Genomic DNA, 21922 nt, shown 5'->3' with positions numbered 1-21922 from the left:
ATGATTTTGACACAAGTTCATTTGAACTGAAGAATTGAGTCTTTTCGAGTAAAATTTTTTTGATTAAAATATTGAAGAATGATAAACTTCACTTTCTAGTTTCATTTTTTAAAATAAAATTTATCATTATAATGTTGATGGAAATACAACGTTCAATATATAGCTATAGTTCTAACTTGTAACAATTGTTCACAACAATAAACGTTTTAAATTAAATGGTTTGAACCCGGGAGTATCGTTGCATGTTTGTAAATGTAGATCGTCCAGGTTGGTATAGTCCTGAGAAGGACTGTTTTTGTTGTTGTTGACTGACGTTTCGACAACCTTAACGGTAGTCCTTCTCAGGACTATACCAGTCCCGAGAACAGCCTTGTCGAAACGGCTCAGTTTGACTCTGAAAATGACTACCGCCAAGGTTGTCGAAACGTCAGTCAACAACAACAAAAACAGTCCTTCTCAGGACTAAACCAACCAGGACGATCTACATTTACAAACATGTAACGATACTCCCGTGTTCAAACCATTTACTTTAAAGTAACAGGTTTTGTTAAAACTTTCGTAATGTGAAGGATTTTACTATTCGCGACTAAAAGGGTTAAATTTAGAATGGGAAATATGTTCAGAAAAGATTAAATATTAAGGTTACACCACAAATGGAATGATAAAAAGTTATGAAAAGAATATTGTATAACATGTATGAACATTTATGTTGGACTATGAAAACTGACTACATTCCACAAATATGGAAAAGAGGCAAATGCAAAAGAGGAGAATGGAAGAATATGATCCAGGTTTTAAAGTTCGTAAGTAGAGTAGACAAGTTTTAAATTTAGTTTGCATGAGTATGAGGTTATTATGAAGGATCACGGTGGTCTATTTTTACAATTTGAAGATAAAAAACTAGGATTTTGTGATTAAATCTTTCAATTTTTTGTTGTCAATGTAAGTGGTCAAGTGCTGCAAGTAAATAGTTGGTTTTCACTCGCTTTTTTTTTAAATGCATACTAAAATATTTCAGTTTCTAAAGAAAAATTACAACACAATAGTCTATTTTAAAAAGCGTTCATTGAATTTCTAAAAGAAAAAAATGTCGCTAAGTAATTGCACGAAGCATAAAAACTTATGTGATCAACAAAAAAGCAAGTGACACCAAGTAACTGGAGTCAGATTGGAAAAGAAAAATTTTAAACTAAAACGTTATTTGAAACTGAATCAAAGGTTTTACCAAAATCAAAGGAGACCCCTCGAACAAAATCTGTATGCTCGTTCAACCATTTTGACCAAAGATACCGACGTTTGTAACCCTTACAACTTAACTAACATATGTTAATGAAAGTACTTAACAAAAAACGGAAAATGCCAAATGAGAAATTAATTTAACCTGGTGCAGAGAAGCCTATACCTCATCAAAGGAGCCTTTGTTAAAAGATATTCTATCTATTCTTACATGAAGTACGCCAACTCAATGTTTCCTGTTTCTATTTTGTTATTTGCATTTTTATTTGAGACAGATACTTTTCCTTCTTGTTTTAATGTAATAAACCATATTTAATCGTTTGTACTTTGCTTGAAGTTTTCTCTTATGCCAAAGAAGACAAGTACCTCCAAAGTTTGAACGCTTCTACCAAGGTATTTATATAAACAACTAATATTTGAAATACCGTAATAAAGTAAATGGTTTGAACCCGGGAGTATCGTTATATGTTTGTAAATGATGATCGTCCAGGTTAATAAAGTCCTGAGAAGGACTGTTTTTGATGTTGTTGACTGACGTTTCGACAACCTTAGCGGTAGTCATCTTCAGAGTCAAATGAGGAGTAAACGTCAGGTTAGCCGTATTTATTGTCTGGTTCTTACGTCATTGTATTGTGTGTACAGGAAATGTGCAGGAAATGTGTCATTGTGGATTATGTGAAGTGAAATATTTTATTTTTAGTTGTGATGTGTGATTTAGGTGTGACGTTTTTAGTTGTAATGTGTGGTGTCAATTGTGTATTGTCATTGTGAATTAGTTTGAAGTGTAATGTTTTAGTTGATCGTTTGTTTGTATTGTGAATAAGTCGTTTGTAAGGTGCCGGTAATTGCTGTGATCTGTTCAGGGTTTGTTCCAAATTGGTATACCAACTTTCTGTCGCGTGCCTGTCAGTACTGTAAGTGATGCATTTTGCCGAGTCCCAGTCAATGTTGTGCTTTGTGATTCGGTGATGTTCGGCAATGTGATTAGTTTTGTCTTGTTTCTTAGTAGCTCGTTTGTGCTCAGTAAGTCTTATGTTTGTTCCTGCCAGTTTCCTCGATATAGGAGGCGTGGCAGTCGGAGCAATTTATTTTGTAAACTGCACCTTGTCGTTCGTTGGTTGTTCTTTGTCCTTTATGTCGTTAGTACTTGTCGTAATGTTGTGATTGGTTTATGTGCGACACGTATGTATGGTCGTAAGATACGCGAGATAGTCTCAGACGTACCTTTGATGTAAGGTATCGTTGCTGTTGTCACTGAGTTGTTCGTTTCGTTGGGTTCGTTGGGTTTGTAAGTGTTGCGTTTGATAAAGTCAGAGTTATAGTTGTTTTTGTCAAAAACACGTTTGAGATAGTTGTTTTCGTTTTGTAGAGCGTCCGGTGAATCACATATGATTTGTGCACGTCTTGTTAATGTTCTGATTGTGGTGGCTTTGTGTGATGTAGGGTTGTAAGATGATTGGATCATTCTGTGGTTCGCCTACTTACGAACAATTGTATCATTCTGTGGTTCGCCTACTTACGAACTTTCAAAGTACTTGACTAACATACTGCAACCACTCACAAACAAATCAAAACACAAGCTACAATCCACTGAAACTTTCATTAAAAAACTGTGCACTATACAAATACCAGACAACTATATACTAGTGTCTTTTGATGTGAAATCACTGTTCACCAGTATTCCACTTAATCTGGCACTTACTTGTACAAAAACCCTCATTACAAACACCACGGACGTACTGCCATTACCGACAGAAGACATTATGGAGTTACTAGAGCTCTGCCTCACCTCGACTTACTTCCAATACAAAGGAACACACTACAAACAATTACATGGGACAGCAATGGGCTCGCCCGTTTCTGTTGTAGTTGCTGAAATTGTAATGCAATCTATAGAGGAACGGGCACTCATGACTTACAAACATGCACTACCTTTTGGTTTCGCTACGTAGATGACACATTACAGCACTACATGCAGACGAGATTGATGACTTCCATACCACATCAACAAACAGAACAGCCACATACAATTTACCAAAGATGTCGAAGAAAACGGAACTCTTCCTTTTCTCGACTGTTTGGTAAAACATGACAATCAAAAACTAGGAACAACAGTTTATCGCAAGCCAACACATACTGACCGACTACTAGACCAATCATCTTACAACCCTACATCACACAAAGCCACCACAATCAGAACATTAACAAGACGTGCACAAATCATATGTGATTCACCGGACGCTCTACAAAACGAAAACAACTATCTCAAACGTGTTTTTGACAAAAACAACTATAACTCTGACTTTATCAAACGCAACACTTACAAACCCAACGAACCCAACGAAACGAACAACTCAGTGACAACAGCAACGATACCTTACATCAAAGGTACGTCTGAGACTATCTCGCGTATCTTACGACCATACAACATACGTGTCGCACATAAACCAATCACAACATTACGACAAGTACTAACGAACATAAAGGACAAAGAACAACCCAACGAACGACAAGGTGCAGTTTACAAAATAACTGTTCGACTGCCACGCCTCCTATATCGGGGAAACTGGCAGGAACTTAAACATAAGACTTACTGAGCACAAACGAGCTACTAAGAAACAAGACAAAACTAATCACATTGCCGAACATCACCGAATCACAAAGCACAACATTGACTGGGACTCGGCAAAATGCATCACTTACAGTACTGACTATAGACAACGGCTTACATTAGAAAGTTGGTATACCAATTTGGAACAAACCCCCCTGAACAGATCACAGCAATTACCGGCACCTTACAAACGACTTATTCACAATACAAACAAACGATCAACTAAAAACATTACACTTCAAACTAATTCACAATGACAATACACAATTGACACCCACACATTACAACTAAAAACGTCACACCTAAATCACACATCACAACTAAAAATAAAATATTTCACTTCACACTAATCCACAATGACAATACACATTTCCTGCACATTTCCTGTACACACAATACAATGACGTAAGAACCAGACAATAAATACGGCTAACCTGACGTTTACTCCTCATTTGACTCTGAAGATGACTACCGCTAAGGTTGTCGAAACGTCAGTCAACAACATCAAAAACAGTCCTTCTCAGGACTTTATTAACCTGGACGATCATCATTTACAAACATTTGAAATACCATCGATCAATTTTCTATAAAAGCGATTGTGTTAAGTAGCGTAGTCATTTCTCAAGTTTAGTCACGCTATGAAAATTTCGGAACTTTATGATCATTTATTTCTTTGGAAACCTTTTGTTTTCATTGAGAGTCTTTCACTGATCATCAGAAAGTTTAATAAAATCAATTGTGTTTTTTTAATGTACACCGTGAATGTTTAACGACATCAAAACTCAATGTTCTAAAGCTATTCATCCGACATCACTATTTACTTAATAAAAACTTAAACAGAGAATATTGTTATAGTTCATAGCTCGACAAAATAATGCGAACGTGGCATCATCGACATTCATTCATTGTCATTGATAACTCATAGCAAAATTCTTTCATTTTCCTTATTTTGGTCGTACATTTTGTGTAAATTTTATGTGAACTCTTCGAGAGTGTAGCTTTTAATTAATTCTTTGCATAGCCATAGCTTATCGCTAGTTTTGAAAGTATAACTGAGTTGATATTACTTTAATTACCTTGTTGAATTTTTGTTGTAAATTTTTCATGTGAGATTCAAAATTTTGCTAAAAACCAATTGTTTTGTGCATATGAACACCTTCACTGCCCCATTCATATAAATACAAAAACAAATAGTTCACCTTAGATAATAAACTCAAAAGAACATATAAAGTGTGAATGGACTATTAAACAGACAGTTGTAACATTTTGAAAGATCCAAAACATTCTTTGATCATTTTCTTTCCTCCACATATGTTTAGTCTTGTAGTAACAATGGAAATATTAAATGGCCGTAGGATATTAAGCTGTATTTAAGAAGTTGATATTGTCATATTTTTGTAATGTACCAGAATCAAGAAATATAAAATTTCATGATGCCTATTTTGTATTATTTTCTTATGAAAATAGTGCAAGCTGATTGATGAAGGGTAAGTATTCTTGTTAGTAAAATATTTTTTATATAAAATTCTTTGTAGCATAACATTTCTTTTTCCGTTAATACAATACAAATAGTAGAGTAATTTGATATGGATATGGTTTCAAATTCCATTCCATTGATGTAGACATAGTTTTAAACTTATGTCATAAGTGATAAATCACTGGAAAATACTAAAAGACATGAATACAACACAAATCTGTATTTTACTGTACATATTATCAATGCATTATTTGATAATGAAGTGCATTTGAAAACATTTTCTTGTCTACATTTTCAGATAGTCAAACTCTAAATATATAGTTTATTGATCTGTTCTAATTTTGTTATGTAAAATTTTAAATTCTAAAGATGGCATTCATATCAGTAGCCACTGGTCCGTACTAATATATAATTGTTTGGTTGTAATAAAGTGAATGATTTAAACCTGGGAGTATGGTTACATGTTTGTAGATGTAGATTGTTCAGATTTGTGCAGTCATGAGAAGGATTGTTGTTGTTGATGTTAATTGATATTTTGTAATTCTTAGTGGTAGTCATCTCCAGAATAAAGTGAGGAGTAAAAGTCAGGTTTTCCATATTTGTTGTCAGGTTCATACGTCATCATATATTGTGTGTACAGGAAATTTATCTGTGTGTGAATGTCAATTGTGTATTGTCATCATGGATTAGTCCAACGTAATGTTTTTTGTTCTTCATTTTTTTCAGGTTATTGCTGCCACCCTGGGGCTTGCACATAATCATGACATAACTGTACCCAGTCCTTCTGGCCAAACTATATAGAGGTGAAATCTTGATTTGTTTCTGTCTGTCAGTTTCTTTTTTTTCTGGGGGGGGGGAGAGAATTTTTACAGAATGAGCTTACAATCACAACAAAGTAGAACCTTTCCAAACATTTGAGATATTTTGTACTTATTTCTACTTTTATTTAAGGTTTCAGAAATTGGAGATAAACTGTCGACATGATTACGATTCTTTACAAAGTTCTTTCAAACAAGGTAATCCTCCTCCAAGTTATCATTATGAAAACTGAACATTTCATAACATCAGGTGATTATTATCTTACTGTGTTTATTTTAATCTTTAAAAACCATTGAATGTATTTTCTCTTTTCTTTTATTTTGAGTGGATTTTGAATAAATTGTGAACTAGAAATAGCGTTTTACATTCTGCTCTTAATGTCAATTGAGATTTCATAATTTGGCGTAATGTCTTTCAGTGTTGGACACTGTGGGGTGGGGTTAGGATAAATAGGGTTTTGATAATACTTAAGGTGAGGGATTTGTTAGGGTGAGGAAGAAGGAGAAGAGTCATGGTGATGGTGTGCAACGCTTTCTCACCTATCTAAACACTGTGCAATCCTTTCTGACCTATGTATTTAAACTCTACAGTACCGACCTCGATTAACATGACTTGACTCGTGAGTATCGAATGGCGGGTCAATTGCGAGTGACTCTCGAGTGTGAGAAGTTTGCGAGTGAATAAGTGACTTGCTATTTGCGAGTGAATCGAAATAACTAGCAAAAATTACTTTCTCCAGTATTTGAAATGGACGAACATAATCTTAAGTGTAGTGACAAGTAAAATCACACCATCTCATTCATTTTTGTCGACGTGAAGTCAATGAAATTGTTTCAGAAACCAATCTCATATTTGAAACATTTCTACTGGCAACTGAATCGCAAAAGTTCTAGCCATTTACTATACACGTGGTCTTATATCGTTCTTGCTATTAAATGTCTATGGCCTTTATATCAATAGCGACTACATCCAAAACACCAGGTCAACGAAGTTCTTTCAGAACTGAATTCAAAAGATTATACGTACACTCATAGCATAGCTAGATTCCTTAAATATTTGGCTTTAAAGAATATTTGTTTTTTTAATGCATTCTTTCCTAAGATTATATATGTCCATAATCTAAGGCCCTGTTCACACGATACCGGATTCGTTTGATACCGGATTACTTTTCGTACCGGATAGGCCTTGCGTTTACACGGCTCCGCTGCTATCCGATACGCTTTGTATCGTTTTCCGGAGCGATTTGACTCCGCTGTGGAAGTGGTATGAAAACCAATCCGATACGTTCCGTTGTCGTGTGAACGCTCGAATCCGATACGTTCCACTTTGGCAACTAAGAAGTCCGTGCGATTTTTCAAAAATGAAAGCAAACATAGCGATACAAACTATGTTTTAAATGAATAATCCGCCAGCAAATATAATATATCTTCAACATGGCATGTTTAAGCTTTTAACAATGTATTATCGCAGTGTGAAAAGCTTCTTTCTAGTATTATTGTAATGGAACATATATTCGGTCGTATTTGAACTCTACACTCTTCCAGTCCTTGCGCCCATTCGTAAAAAACCTTAATACGCCTAAGAAAAAACTCTACTTAGTTATCTGTCAAAAAAATTCTCATTTTCTTACGAAATATTTGAATTAGCAACCATCGTCGTTATCGTTTGCACGCACAAGTACTGGGGCGATATAAAAACTTATGTATCGTCTTACGAATCCGGCATCGTGTGAACAGAGTGCATTTTTCGTATCGGATAGCTCAGCGAATCCGGTACAAGACGAATCCGGTATCGTGTGAACAAGGCCTAAGACTGTTAGAAGAAAATGTTTGAGCGATATTTCAATTTACTCATTGATTGCGTGCCATTTACTTTACATTTCTCTATGGTCTCTACCGCTTTACGAATAACGTTTGTGCCATGGAAAATGTGAAGTTATTAAAATGCTTTTGTAAAAAAATTCAAAAGATTTTAACGTCATTAGGTCCCGAGATATTGCTTCAAATGAATAGTCGTTTTGCTCCCATGTTTCATAAAAAGATAAAACCGTTGCCTTCAAAATGTTGAACGAATTTTACTCGTCACTACACTTAAGATTATGTTTGTGAATTTCAAATACTGGAGAACAAAATTTTTGTGAGTTATTTAGATTCACTCGTAAACAGCGAATTATTTTATCCACTCGCAAACAGCGAGTCACTTATTCACTCGCAAACTTCTCGCACTCGAGAGTGACTCGCTCACTCGCCTTTCGACACTCGCGAGTCATGTCATGCTACTCGAGTCAAGTCATGTTACTTTTTGTAACCCTTTCTCACCTATCTAAACCCTGTGCAACCCTTTCTCACCGATGTATTTAAACCCTATGAAACCCTTTCTCACTTATGTTTATAAACCCTATGTAACCCTTTCTCACCTATCTAAACGCTGTGCATCCCTTTCTAACCTATGTATTTAAACTTTATGTAACCCTTTCTCACCTATCTAAACCCTGTGCAACTCTTTCTTACCTACTTAAACCATCAACACCCCAACATTAAGTTCACAAATAATAATGTTATAACATTTGGTTTGAGTGACTAAATTCGAAGACTGACTACGCTACTGTATGTAAAGTTAGTTTTATTTGTTGCTTTTAGTGCAGTAATTTCACGAACACCTTTAACTAACAAACACTAACATAATTATTTTATGTTTATTTTATTCTCAACCTGACAGTTTAGCCAACGAACACTAACATAATTATTTTATGTTTATTTTGTTTTCAACCTGACAGATCGAATACAGATTTGGGTGACCAGGATTGTGAATTAAGAATCGTCAAATGCATCAATATTCCACTTCCTTCAGGTAAATATGTCTTTTCTTCATTATTGTTGAATTGGATTAAAATCTTTGTGCTTAGGATTTAGGATAAAATATAGTGGATTAATAAGATGTCTAGAGGATTAATAAGGTGTCTAGAGGATTAATAAGTGTCAGGTCAAACAATGGATGTTTGATCTGATACATACATCTATAAACCTTAAAAATCAATCTTTAAAAAATTTCAATATACTTCAAGGTTACAACAAAGACGATATGAAAGTGTATGTGTCCTATGAATTTCTCTTTCCAAACGTAAGTTGGTTTATGTTTCATTTAAGAAATAAAAGATGTTTACTGTGTTTGCACAGGCTTATGCAAACCAAGTAGACCTTTGAGAGCAGATCAGTGCAAGCCTGAGACCGAAGGTCGAGGGTTACACAAGCTCGAGAGTTCTCACAAACGTCTCCGAGGTTTGCATAAGCCTGTGCAAACACGAAAAACATCTTTTATTTCTTTAATAAAATAACAATAATGCGAAAAAGACAAACATTTTAATTTTTCCTCTAAAATGTATTCATGATCGATTTGCAAATTCTCTTTGACTGATTGTATGTTTTCATTGATTTGATTGGTTGAGCTCAGATGTGTTTTGCACAGGTTAATGCAAACACGGCTCTAGACCAATCAGCGCACGCGTTTCATTGTGTTTATTTTATAAAAAAATCACATTCACACTACAATGATTCACCAACATGACTGTGAATTGACATCTTTGCATGATTGGACGCAATGCAAGAGCGTACAATTGTGACAAACAATGGAAGCATTGTTAACAATTTTGTTAGACAATAAAATCATTGTTCAAGCAGTTGTTCTCATTACCGTTGAACAAATTCTATGTTTTACAAACGACAGATTTTGCTGATGTAACAAACACTTTCCCACTTTTTCTTAAATCAATGTTATTTGTCTACACTAAATTTTAAAATTACTCAACTTTAGGATCAACCTCAAACTGGCTTCACGGAAACCATCAAACACAACATTTATCCTGGTAAGTTTTATTCGAAATGAATGATATCATACAGCATTAGTTCCCTGCATGATCTTGTATTGAGGGGTGAGTGGGGACTGGGGAGGAGTTGCTTTACTATGCTACCTCAAGCAAATAATTGAAGCCATATCTTACGCCTGACACGCGAGATTTTACCCCAGACACGCGTGTTTATTGTTTCGAGATTCTATCGCGAAGTAATAATCGATTGACTACACACGCGTGTCTGGGGTGTCTGGGGTAAAGTCTCGCGAGTCTTGAGTAAAATCACGGCTTCAAAAATTATTAGAGTTTTGTATTACAGGTAGCGTTCCACGTATTTTAGTTCAATGCTATGGACAGAATGGTCGTGTTACTTAAGTACTCATGACGTCATTAATATCCTATGTTGTGGTTATTGGAGTGGCAATGGGGACTGGGGAGGAGTATTTTTACTAGAGACAAAATGGTCGTTTTACTTCAGTTCTCGAGACGTCAATAATATCCAATGTTGTGATTGTAAGCTTTTTTGATATGCTAGAACCTTCCCCTCTCATTAAATTCATTATCCTACATCGATGATCAATTACGCTGTTCGTATAGAATTTGATCAAAAGTTTAAGATATCTATCTACAGAAAAAAACCGATCGTTGGCGAGAATGTTTCGACAACAAAGTGTGAAATTTGAGGTAAAATACAACAGGTTTGTCGTACGTGAGATGGATGTTTCATTGTTTTACATTATATGAAATATTTTTTATCGTCAGTAAATGTTCAAACCATTTAGAGGATTTCTGAAAGGTGACAAGACGCTGGGTCAAGCTTCTCTTAAGTTATCACCGTTTGATAATAGATGTGAAATTCACGAATGTCTAAATGTAAGTAATGTGTGGTATTTTTTTGAACTTTATGAATTAATAATTGCAGAAACTGTGCTTAAATCATTGAACTATATATAACTGGACGGCCACCAACCCTCTAAAATTTGAAGACAACATTTCGGTAAGCTAAAATGCCGAACTATACGCCTATAGTATAAGCTTTGTACAAATATAGGCATGTTTACTCAATGTAGCATTTTAGACTTCACCATCTTCTTAATGTCTGCCACGTGATCTGTAAAGGCAGAAAAAGGACTAGAACTAGTTTTCCAGTTAGACCTCCATTATTTCATAAACACATCATACGTAATGTCACTTAAAATACATGTTATCTTGATTCAAAATTTACGTACGTAAGAAACGATTGCTGTCGTAAGTGGACTTAATTACAATTGCAGCTTATGGATCCCGAGAAAGGTCGCAAGGTGATTGGTGGAAAGGTTGAAGTCAAATTACGTATTCGTGAACGTCTGACAGATAAAGATGTTGAAATCTTGACGCAAAATTGGTTGGTCATCGATGCATTTGTAGCACCAACAAATAGAGTGAGTATATAAAGTTAAGTTGTGTATAAATATGTAGTTTTCACAGGGTTGTGTTTGTTGCATTGAACTAAAATACATTGAACGTTACCTGAAGCAAATAATTAAAGCCAAATCTTACACTCAGACACGCGTGTTTAGTGTTTCGAGATTCTGAAAATTGATTGACTACACACGCGTGTCTGGGTGTAAAATTTAGCTTCAAGAATTTCTTAGACTTTTCTATTACAGGTAGCGTTCCAGATGTATTTTAGTTCAATGGTTTATATCACGAAACCATGATTACGTTAGACTGAATAGTGGATTTATAAAACTTATTAAAATGTTATACATACTGTATGCAGCAATGAAACTGTCTTATATTGAAATGGACGTTTTAGTTTATCTATAAAACATTTGAAGTACATGAGCTATACTATAGATAAATAAATATTCTGGATACAGAAACTCGAGGACATTTTTTTCTTTCCATATAACTGAGTCACATGTCTCCTCATTCTCTCCCCTCCTTCGTATTTCGTTAAATGTTCACCGTTGCGTATTGGCTGTTATAAAATAGTTTGCAATTGGTTGTCTTTCTTAATTTTTTAGCCAATCAGTGCTTCGTCAACAAGTAAGGTATAAATCCTTTGATATGTATAATATATGGATTGCGCACCATGTATAAAATATAAGAAAATTGAAGCCGGAAGTGTGCGCATTTGCTTATGACCTTCGTGTGGGGCTGTAGGACCCACTTTACTCTACTTTTGTAGTAGAAAATCATAGTTTTCGCGTTTTTATTCCTTTTACAAAGCATTGATTTAAGATAAATTTTAATCAATTGGACAGGAAGACCGATAGAGAATTTCAACCCCTTAAGTTATGTTTTCTCGTCTTGTACAAGCTTATACATCCCATTTTCAGTAGCTATGTATGAACACGAATCAGATCTGATTTTTTCACTAGAAGTTTCACTTTAGGTTTTTTAAATGTTCAAGATCAACAAAAGCGATAGGAAACATATAAAGCTCATGAAAGCAGAAAATGATCGCATCGTCAATATATATTTAAAGAAATGTGGGGCATACACTCTGCACAACTTCACGTTAAATTTTTAACAATGAATACTATCCATATATTTTACATATCAATGTATCAATCAGTTAATGGCAAAAAGTTTTCTATCTTCCTTTTTTCTTTGAAAGATCTGCGTCTTTCTGTGTTAATAATTTACTATTTTTAAACTCGGATTGCTTCTAAAATTATTCAAAAATGTTTTCTTTTTACAGCTTAAAAATCCAGAAAATGGCAGAAAAGCAAAGAATTCAAAGCAGTAAGTACATTAATTATCTTTTATTTTAGGCAATATATGATACCAAGTTATCACAGAAATAATCTAAATTTTTTATGAATAAACTAAAATTTTTAATACAACGTTAAATTATAAAGTAAACTATAATATAACTAAACAAAATTTTTCTTCTCACATTTTCTGTTTAGATCTAAAGTTTGTACGATTGAATAAAGATGCTCTTTAAAATTAATATATTTCAATAATATGAACAAAGTGTAAAAATCTTCTAATTTAGACTTTTTATATTTTGATATTTATTACGATATTTATTTTGTGTCATTTCAACATTAACTTTCATAAATGAAATTGTCGAATATTTATCTGGATTATTTCCTCGTAACTAATTTAAAATCCACAACATAAATAACTCGTGATTTTGTAATATGCTCTAAAGTAGTTAAGACACTCTAAGGTCTAGTTCAAACGTCCAACTTTATATGAGCCGAACGTATTTAAAACAAAAAATAATGAGGAAGTTCATCTCATTTTCTTTTGTTTTTAAGGCGTTTGGTTCATGTAAAGTTCGACCTTTAAAACAGGACTTAAGTTCATTATACTTTTAGTAATATTATTCGTTTTATAGAATGTGAATCACTGTTCGTTGTATTAAAAGGAATTTATCGTCGCCTCGATTATAAATTAATTCACTGACAATTTCATTAAAAGTTGACATTTACTATATTGAGAAAGTTGTAGATATCATGCTTAAATGTATAAATACAATTTCAATGTTTAAATGTTGACGTTATCGATTCATTATACAACAGAAAAAATATATTTTGTGTCTTTTTGTACTTAAATTCTGTTTGCTCTAAGGTTGAGTGCATATGTGAAAAACAGAAAAAGGTTTTTTTAAACATAAATTGTACAGAAAATGACACTGTACAGTTTTGAAACTTTACCTATAAAAAAATTGAACGGTCATTTTTGGTCATTTGGTCAAAATGGTCATTTTTGTTACTTCTAGTAAAGTATATTTTACCTCAAAGCATTATGTTCAATGGTGCATAAGGGTGATTTTGACCAGCCTAGTGCTTGTAACATGATGCAATTCTCAAAAAACTTAATGTGCAAAATCTTTTTTGTCATTTTATTTGTCATCTAGTTTATTTGAGTTTTCACAGTAACTTGGTATAGCCATCTAGCTGTATTGAGATAAACATTAATTCATACTGAATGGTAAATTTTGTCACATGACATTTTCATGTGACCATTGTAGTAGTATCATTTATGTATCAAGTTAATAATTAATTACGTTGACCATGTGCATTCCTATGGAGCTTCGGTAAATCTATTCTGTGAAATAAACTTATATTTTGATTCTTGCCTACTTCCACCATCATGAGTTCAACAAACTGTCAATAATTTACACTCAAAATAACAGTAAATGCACTTTCCACACCTCCTCCTCCTTACAAATAACTACTTGCCGCAAAACATCACACTTTTTTTAGTTTTCTCCTTGAGTCATGAACAGGCAAGTCTCACTCTGACTCTAAAATAAATGGAAGTGTGAAACTATTGTCAAGTAAACATAAATGATAACGAGGAAAGGTTTACTGGGGGTTGCAGAGGTAAGGGTGTACACACATCCTACCCTTAGTTAGATGGTGTGCAAGAGAGGAGTTAGTTTCCCTATAAAATGTTACTATACAATGTAGTTGTGACTTGTATTTGATGGAGCAGACTTCCAAAAAAATATCAACAAATCATGGCTAGCCTATGTCAGAGGGCCATTCTTGTTGTACAGGTCTATGCAAATTGCAATATTAAAGGAAAGCTTGCTCCTGCACACAACATATGTTGCATCTGTTTAAGCAATTGCATAAATGATACTGCTTCATTCTGGCTCACAGGAGTGGCCTCCAACTCTGTTCTGATATCATCTTTATAAAATTTTTATTATTTTTGATTGAAAAAACTTGACGAAACAAAATGCAAACAAAATATAAAAAAGATAAAACCTGCCAAGCTGTAAATAACTTATTTTACAATTGCTTTTTAAATTAGATGTTTGCATATTGAAATCACAAAAATAATTAATTTTGAATAAAGCAATTTAATTTATGCAACAGCTCAAAGGAATGTGACATATGCAGGGTAATCTTTTCTTCATTTTACATAGATCCTTACATGAAGTGTAAGTCTATGGCATAGGTTAAATCATGACATAAGAGTCAGAAAGTTTAAGATAAATAGTCTGACATGGCAGGGCAACCTCTACCAAGTTGCCACTAAAATCTTATCTAAACTAGAGCACAGGTCCACTACAAAATCATCTTGGTTTCATTTCTATGTCAAGTAATTATAAAAGATCATAGTTCAATATTAACCATAAAATGTGTGATTGATGTTGTCTTCAAATAAGCTTTTCTCTGTAACATTGGCTGTCTAAATTTAAAAATTTGACATAATCTCACAGCTTATCATTTGCTTAATCAGCAGAAATATAATAACCACAATCTTCAACAACACTCTTTATGGTTTAAATAATGCACACATACAACAGGATTTTACCTTAAAGGAAGCATTTCAGTTCATATATGAAGGCAGAAAAATATTTAGCAGTACAAGAGCTTATGTGATCAATGTTTCACAGAAGAACATATGATAAAATTCAATGTTGTTGACCGCTCAGACTTCTAACAATCTTGGTAATAACGTATTTTATCTTAATATATATATATAAATCTATGAAAAAATCAGGATTACCTACACTAAAAATGGAGTTAACTATGGTGGCCCTTCCCATTGTTACCAAAGCATTTCTAAGACATTTTTAATATTGCTAAAAATTTATGTTTAAATTTCTTTATGTTTTTCATTTATATTCAAAATTATAATTTTTTGTGGCCATTATAAAAATATGTCATAAAAATTGCTATGGTAACAATGAGCCATCATGCTACGGAGATATTTCGACTTTTTTCTAATATTTGTAATTAACTTACAAAATCGCAACAGAAAAAGTTATCCAACCATGTATCAAAACCATATGTCGCATACCCATAATTTTCAAGGAGTTTTATCCAGTCAATTATCTATAAGTTTTGTCAAATTTTCGTAGATTCTTTGCAAGTGAAGATTCATTATGCCGACCGGTGTTTTGTACCTACTATAGTCTGACTATAGAAGTAATGTTTGGTTGGCGACTTAAGTCAGGAAACTTTGACAAAAAATTGGCCATTTTGATCGATGTTTGGATACCTTTTGCCCTATTTTCTATTCAAATAATTTTTCAGAATCATATTGGTGATTTATTGTAAAATTCTCGGTAAAATATGTAAATCAGACGACAAGGAAGTGAATCAGAATGATCTCGTGACGAGCCCATCCTTTACATTTGAATACACACGTCTACACTGCAACACGAGGAAAGACATAAATGAAGAAATATTTCATTATAAAACTGTGAATTTACGTTGTGGAACGAAGGAATGAGTGCTGAAATGTAGAAATAGTCGTTTTGGGTCATATTTTGTAAGTAAAATTCTATAAAACATTAATTTTAAAGCATTATTGTTTAGCTACTCTTTATATTGTATCACAGATTTTACTAACGTTTTGTATTTGAACTTTGATATAAATTTTTCCGTTGGCCGTTGATTTGTTTCATTTTATAGTTTTGTAACTAATTTTTGTACTTTATTTTTCTTCTTTTTTAGTTTGAAGTTCAAATAAAGGTTTCACGATTAAAACCAAAGATTGGATCTCCATTAAAAGTAAGTCAGAGTATTTACAGCATTATATTCTAAATAAATTTCTTTTTTGAAAATGGCTTCACCACCTGATAAACTGAAGATTGAGGCAAATGGATCTCGTTTAAGTAAACTTTTGATAAATAAAGGAACCCAAGCCTTAAAAACAACATTGCAATTAAATTTTAACAATTTATCATCAAGTTTGATAAATGAACTTAATGATTCTTCTGCAATGAACAAATTGACTTTACAAAAAAAGAAAAAAGTCATCAATGAAATGCAATGGGATCTTTTTTTATCCACCAACTGGTTCACCTGATGTTGAAAACTTTGACATGTCATTATTGACTGTCTTGTTACATTGGATGCTGATTTTTTCTTTATAAACTGTAACTGACACTAGTGCCAGTCCTCAAGAATCGAAACAATATTGTTGTTAATGTAAACTTAGGAATGTGTAATCTATTTTTACTTCTAACTCTTTATCGAAAATATACGAATCATTGCGATCTGGATATAAACGAGAACAATTGGTAAAGATACTTTACTTATATTCGGTTGTTTTGTTTGTTGTTTGTTCATTTCCTATTTAATTCTAAGTACATTTTCTGTATGTAACTAGTTGACATCTACTGTCAATAATACCAAATGTTGCATGCAGGTGCCAGAACTTTTATGCTGCGGGAGTTATACAAACTATACTTGTATATAGAAAAATGGCAATACATGAAAATTTATGTAGAGGGGGAGGAACATGTCCAATTATGCATCACCTTCGTTCTTTGCCAATGCCACTTTTGACTAAACTCTGTGTGTCTTGAAAATGTTTGATGATTGCTGTGTGCGAATTAGTTCAGAAAAAACGATGGGCAATTTTTTGACAAAGTGTTTCTTTAAAGGTAATCAAATTGATATTACATTAATTATTATATAGCGCTAATTGCTAAATTAATATTTTTAAACGTGAACAAATTCCTATGATTTACGACAGTGTTTTTCGTTAAAACCGCTGATCCAGTTACAAATGTACGAGAGAAATTTTTTCGCATGTTATCCTCTCCTTTTTTTTTGCAAACTTTACAGCGCAATAAATTCACAACTTGGCTATCATCCTAGTGATCAAACGAGTCAGCATTTGATGTTTCCATCCATTTTTTTACTGTCTTAACCTTGCTGGTAGCTACAACCTTTCGACGAAAATGGCAAGAAAGACAAAAGTGAAAAGAGAATAACCGAATATACTTTTGCTTTCTGATTATTAACAGTAGCATCCTTGATGTTTACTTATGATAAAAAACATCATAGCAAAAAGTATGGCTGATCAAGGTTGCCAGTTTGGCTTAATATTTTGAGTCAAACTTGGCTTCTTTTTCTCACGTTAGGCTTATTTAAAATAAAAATTTCCTTAGTTTATTCTTCAAATTTGGCTTATTTAAGTTTTTTTGTCTTGTTTTAAGAATCAAAATCAAAATGTTTCCCTTTTTACTGAAAATACTCAAAATAGCTATGATGCCAAAAACAGTACGTAACGGTTTACAAAACAACGCAAATGAAAAATTTACAGTGATAATGTATTACATCCCTATTGTCATAAGCATATAAGCGCCATGTATGTCGACTGTTGACAGACTTCTCAGTCTCAGTGACAACGTCTTTGAATTTGATGACATTGTGTGGGACATGGATTTTAATGTCGTGCAGCGCACTCGTTTATAAAGTAAAAATTAAGCTTGAAAACTTTCTTCAATTTATGTGGTAGTAATCAATAAAGACGTTTTTCGCATATTGTTTGAAAAAGGGATGTGCAGTTGTTTTCATTTTAGCTAAAACGATGTGCAAATTGCACATTGCACACCGTTAATTCACACACTGATGATTGTATTGAACAAACCGTTTATTTGAAAGTAAGGAAGTTAGCAAAATTAGCAAATTAAATGAGATATGATCTTCGCACTTAGCTGGACAATTTAAGCAATCGTCTCAGGACCTGAAAAAATCAGGTGACTCAACGGGATTGCGACGATTGCTTAAATTGTCCAGCTAAGTGCGAAGATCATATCTCATTTAATTTCAAACACCGCACTGCATAAAACATTCATACAAAATTAGCAAATGTTACACACGGGAAGAATGTATTTACACTGAGAAAGACGCAACCGAATCTATTTTTTGTGAAATGTTGATTCATGCAACACAGTGAGCTTTTAAAATTATACTTTTAATCATGTTTGTTTAACAGTTTTAAGGTTTACTTTCATTGCATCCTTTACTGTTGTATCTACAGTGTTTTTATTGATCATAAGTAATTATAATTGCGTGCAGTTGATGTTTGCTATGTATTCATAATTTACAATGGCTTATTCAATAACAAAGGTTTTTTATAATAAGAACTGATTTATTCAAGAATATACATGTATGGAATTTTTGATTAATGAAGTAAAAAATTCATTTAAAGTTTCGAAAATCGTGTCTTAATCATTGGAATTCAAATCCTGTCTTAGATAGGTGATTCTCTATTCCTGAGTTTAAACTTGTGAAAGTTTATAAGATTTAACAGTAGTCCTTTGGAATTTGACTAATCTCAATGTTATTATGTACTCTGCATGTTACGATATACATGTTACGATATACACGTTACGATATACACGTTACGATATACATGTTACGATATACACGTTACGATATACATGTTACGATATACACCTTACGATATACACGTTACGATATACGTTACGATATACACGTTACGATATACATGTTACGATATACATGTTACGATATACATGTTACGATATACACGTTACGATATACACGTTACGATATACATGTTACGATATACATGTTACGATATACATGTTACGATATACATGTTACGATATACATGTTACGATATTTACGTTACGATATACATGTTACGATATACACGTTACGATATACATGTTACGATATACGTTACGATATACACGTTACGATATACATGTTACGATATACACGTTACGATATACACGTTACGATATACATGTTACGATATACGTTACGATATACACGTTACGATATACATGTTACGATATACACGTTACGATATACATGTTACGATATACGCGTTACGATATACATGTTACGATACATGTTACGATATACATGTTACGATATACATGTTACGATATACACGTTACGATATACGTTACGATATACATGTTACGATATACATGTTACGATATACACGTTACGATATACACGTTACGATATACACGTTACGATATACGTTACGATACACGTTACGATATACATGTTACGATATACATGTTACGATATACATGTTACGATATACACGTTACGATATACACGTTACGATATACACGTTACGATATACATGTTACGATATACATGTTACGATATACATGTTACGATATACATGTTACGATATTTACGTTACGATATACATGTTACGATATACACGTTACGATATACATGTTACGATATACACGTTACGATATACACGTTACGATATACATGTTACGATATACACGTTACGATATACATGTTACGATGTTACGATATACACGTTACGATATACACGTTACGATATACATTACGATATACATGTTACGATATACACGTTACGATATACGTTACGATATACACGTTACGATATACACGTTACGATATACGTTACGATATACATGTTACGATATACACGTTATACGTTACGATATACATGTTACGATATACACGTTACGATATACACGTTACGATATACATGTTACGATATACATGTTACGATATACATGTTACGATATACATGTTACGATATACATGTTACGATATTTACGTTACGATATACATGTTACGATATACACGTTACGATATACATGTTACGATATACACGTTATACGTTACGATATACATGTTACGATATACACGTTACGATATACACGTTACGATATACATGTTACGATATACACGTTACGATATACACGTTACGATATACATGTTACGATATACATGTTACGATATACACGTTACGATATACACGTTACGATATACACGTTACGATATACACGTTACGATATACACGTTACGATATACATGTTACGATATACACGTTACGATATACACGTTACGATATACATGTTACGATATACACGTTACGATATACATGTTACGATATACACGTTACGATATACACGTTACGATATACGTTACGATATACGTTACGATATACACGTTACGATATACGTTACGATATACGTTACGATATACACGTTACGATATACGTTACGATATACATGTTACGATATACATGTTACGATATACACGTTACGATATACATGTTACGATATACACGTTACGATATGCACGTTACGATATACATGTTACGATATACACGTTACGATATACACGTTACGATATACATGTTACGATATACATGTTACGATATACATGTTACGATATACATGTTACGATATACACGTTACGATATACATGTTACGATATACATGTTACGATATACACGTTACGATATACATGTTACGATATACACGTTACGATATACACGTAACGATATACACGTTACGATATACATGTTACGATATACATGTTACGATATACATGTTAGTTTTTATTTTTCGTCTATTCATTAAAATTTTTGTTAACACTCTGCACTCTTTCATTTTTCGTTCTCTACTGTTTTCGTTTCTTTGTTCAACACAAAATATTTGCGGTGTGAATAAATAGGTAGTCAGCCCGCTTTTTTTGTCGCCGCTTTTTTTGTCGCTTTGCAAATTTAAGATACGAACGACGAAGCTACGATCTGACTACGCTGCATGTTAAAGTAGATCATCGGGATCATTGAAAACAACAAAATATGAAACATCTTAAAACAACAAAAATTTTACTAAATTTTCTAAATTTTGATCTTTTTATTGATTGAGGTTTTTACCGATCATTTCTTTTGTTTTAAAAATAGTGTCCATATTTGGGGCCAAGCGAAGTCGTTTGTCATAACATTATTTATTGTAGCTATCATGAATATTCACATTTATTTTATTCTCGCCTTTGGGTATTTCCCAAAACACTGCGTTTAATAAATATAATGGCATATGTTTTGAAAGAAAATATGTACGCAAGTTTCTGCTCAGTCAGATCTTCTAAGACAAATTTTTTTAATCTTCTGCATACACCGACTCAACGAGAAAATAAAAATGATTTTATACAGTATGGAAGTGTGATTTGCGTACACAATGAAAATTCCATGATTCTTTCATTTCACTAAGGAGTCCTTTTTACTTAAAATATTGCTTTAAGCATGAGCATTGTGATGATTTTTTACATTACTCACGGTAATACGCTTAGCCCAATTATATTAGCACACACCATTCGACAATTTTCTCCCCTACCATGAAGTGAGATGTTTTATGCCTATACCAAATACATTCCCAATGATATAGAGAGAAATGATAACACCAAATACACAG

At 33.1% G+C, this 21922-nt stretch overlaps 4 long non-coding RNA genes and 1 pseudogene across 4 annotated transcripts; 4 read left to right on the top strand and 1 right to left on the bottom strand.

Moving 5' to 3' along the window:
* The first annotated feature begins 1490 nt into the window (after positions 1-1490).
* LOC124451215 lies at positions 1491-9995 on the top strand. The gene is made up of 4 exons (XR_006950375.1): positions 1491-1629; positions 6276-6392; positions 8920-8993; positions 9954-9995. It is a non-coding gene; the product is annotated as an uncharacterized LOC124451215 (long non-coding RNA).
* A 637-nt stretch (positions 9996-10632) lies between these two features.
* LOC124451213 lies at positions 10633-11306 on the top strand. The gene is made up of 3 exons (XR_006950373.1): positions 10633-10688; positions 10773-10863; positions 11225-11306. It is a non-coding gene; the product is annotated as an uncharacterized LOC124451213 (long non-coding RNA).
* A 424-nt stretch (positions 11307-11730) lies between these two features.
* Positions 11731-21922, top strand: part of LOC124451960 — a 97738-nt pseudogene continuing 87546 nt past the window's right edge.
* Positions 13821-15132, bottom strand: LOC124451222. Its single transcript, XR_006950382.1, has 2 exons — positions 15078-15132; positions 13821-14239 (listed from the first exon to the last, which is right to left on the bottom strand). It is a non-coding gene; the product is annotated as an uncharacterized LOC124451222 (long non-coding RNA).
* LOC124451211 lies at positions 15842-16612 on the top strand. The gene is made up of 2 exons (XR_006950369.1): positions 15842-16224; positions 16410-16612. It is a non-coding gene; the product is annotated as an uncharacterized LOC124451211 (long non-coding RNA).

This window comes from Xenia sp. Carnegie-2017, unplaced genomic scaffold (genome assembly GCF_021976095.1).
Source record: "Xenia sp. Carnegie-2017 unplaced genomic scaffold, XeniaSp_v1 HiC_scaffold_24, whole genome shotgun sequence".
NCBI lineage: Eukaryota > Metazoa > Cnidaria > Anthozoa > Malacalcyonacea > Xeniidae > Xenia > Xenia sp. Carnegie-2017.
This window is presented reverse-complemented; position numbering and strand designations above follow the sequence as displayed.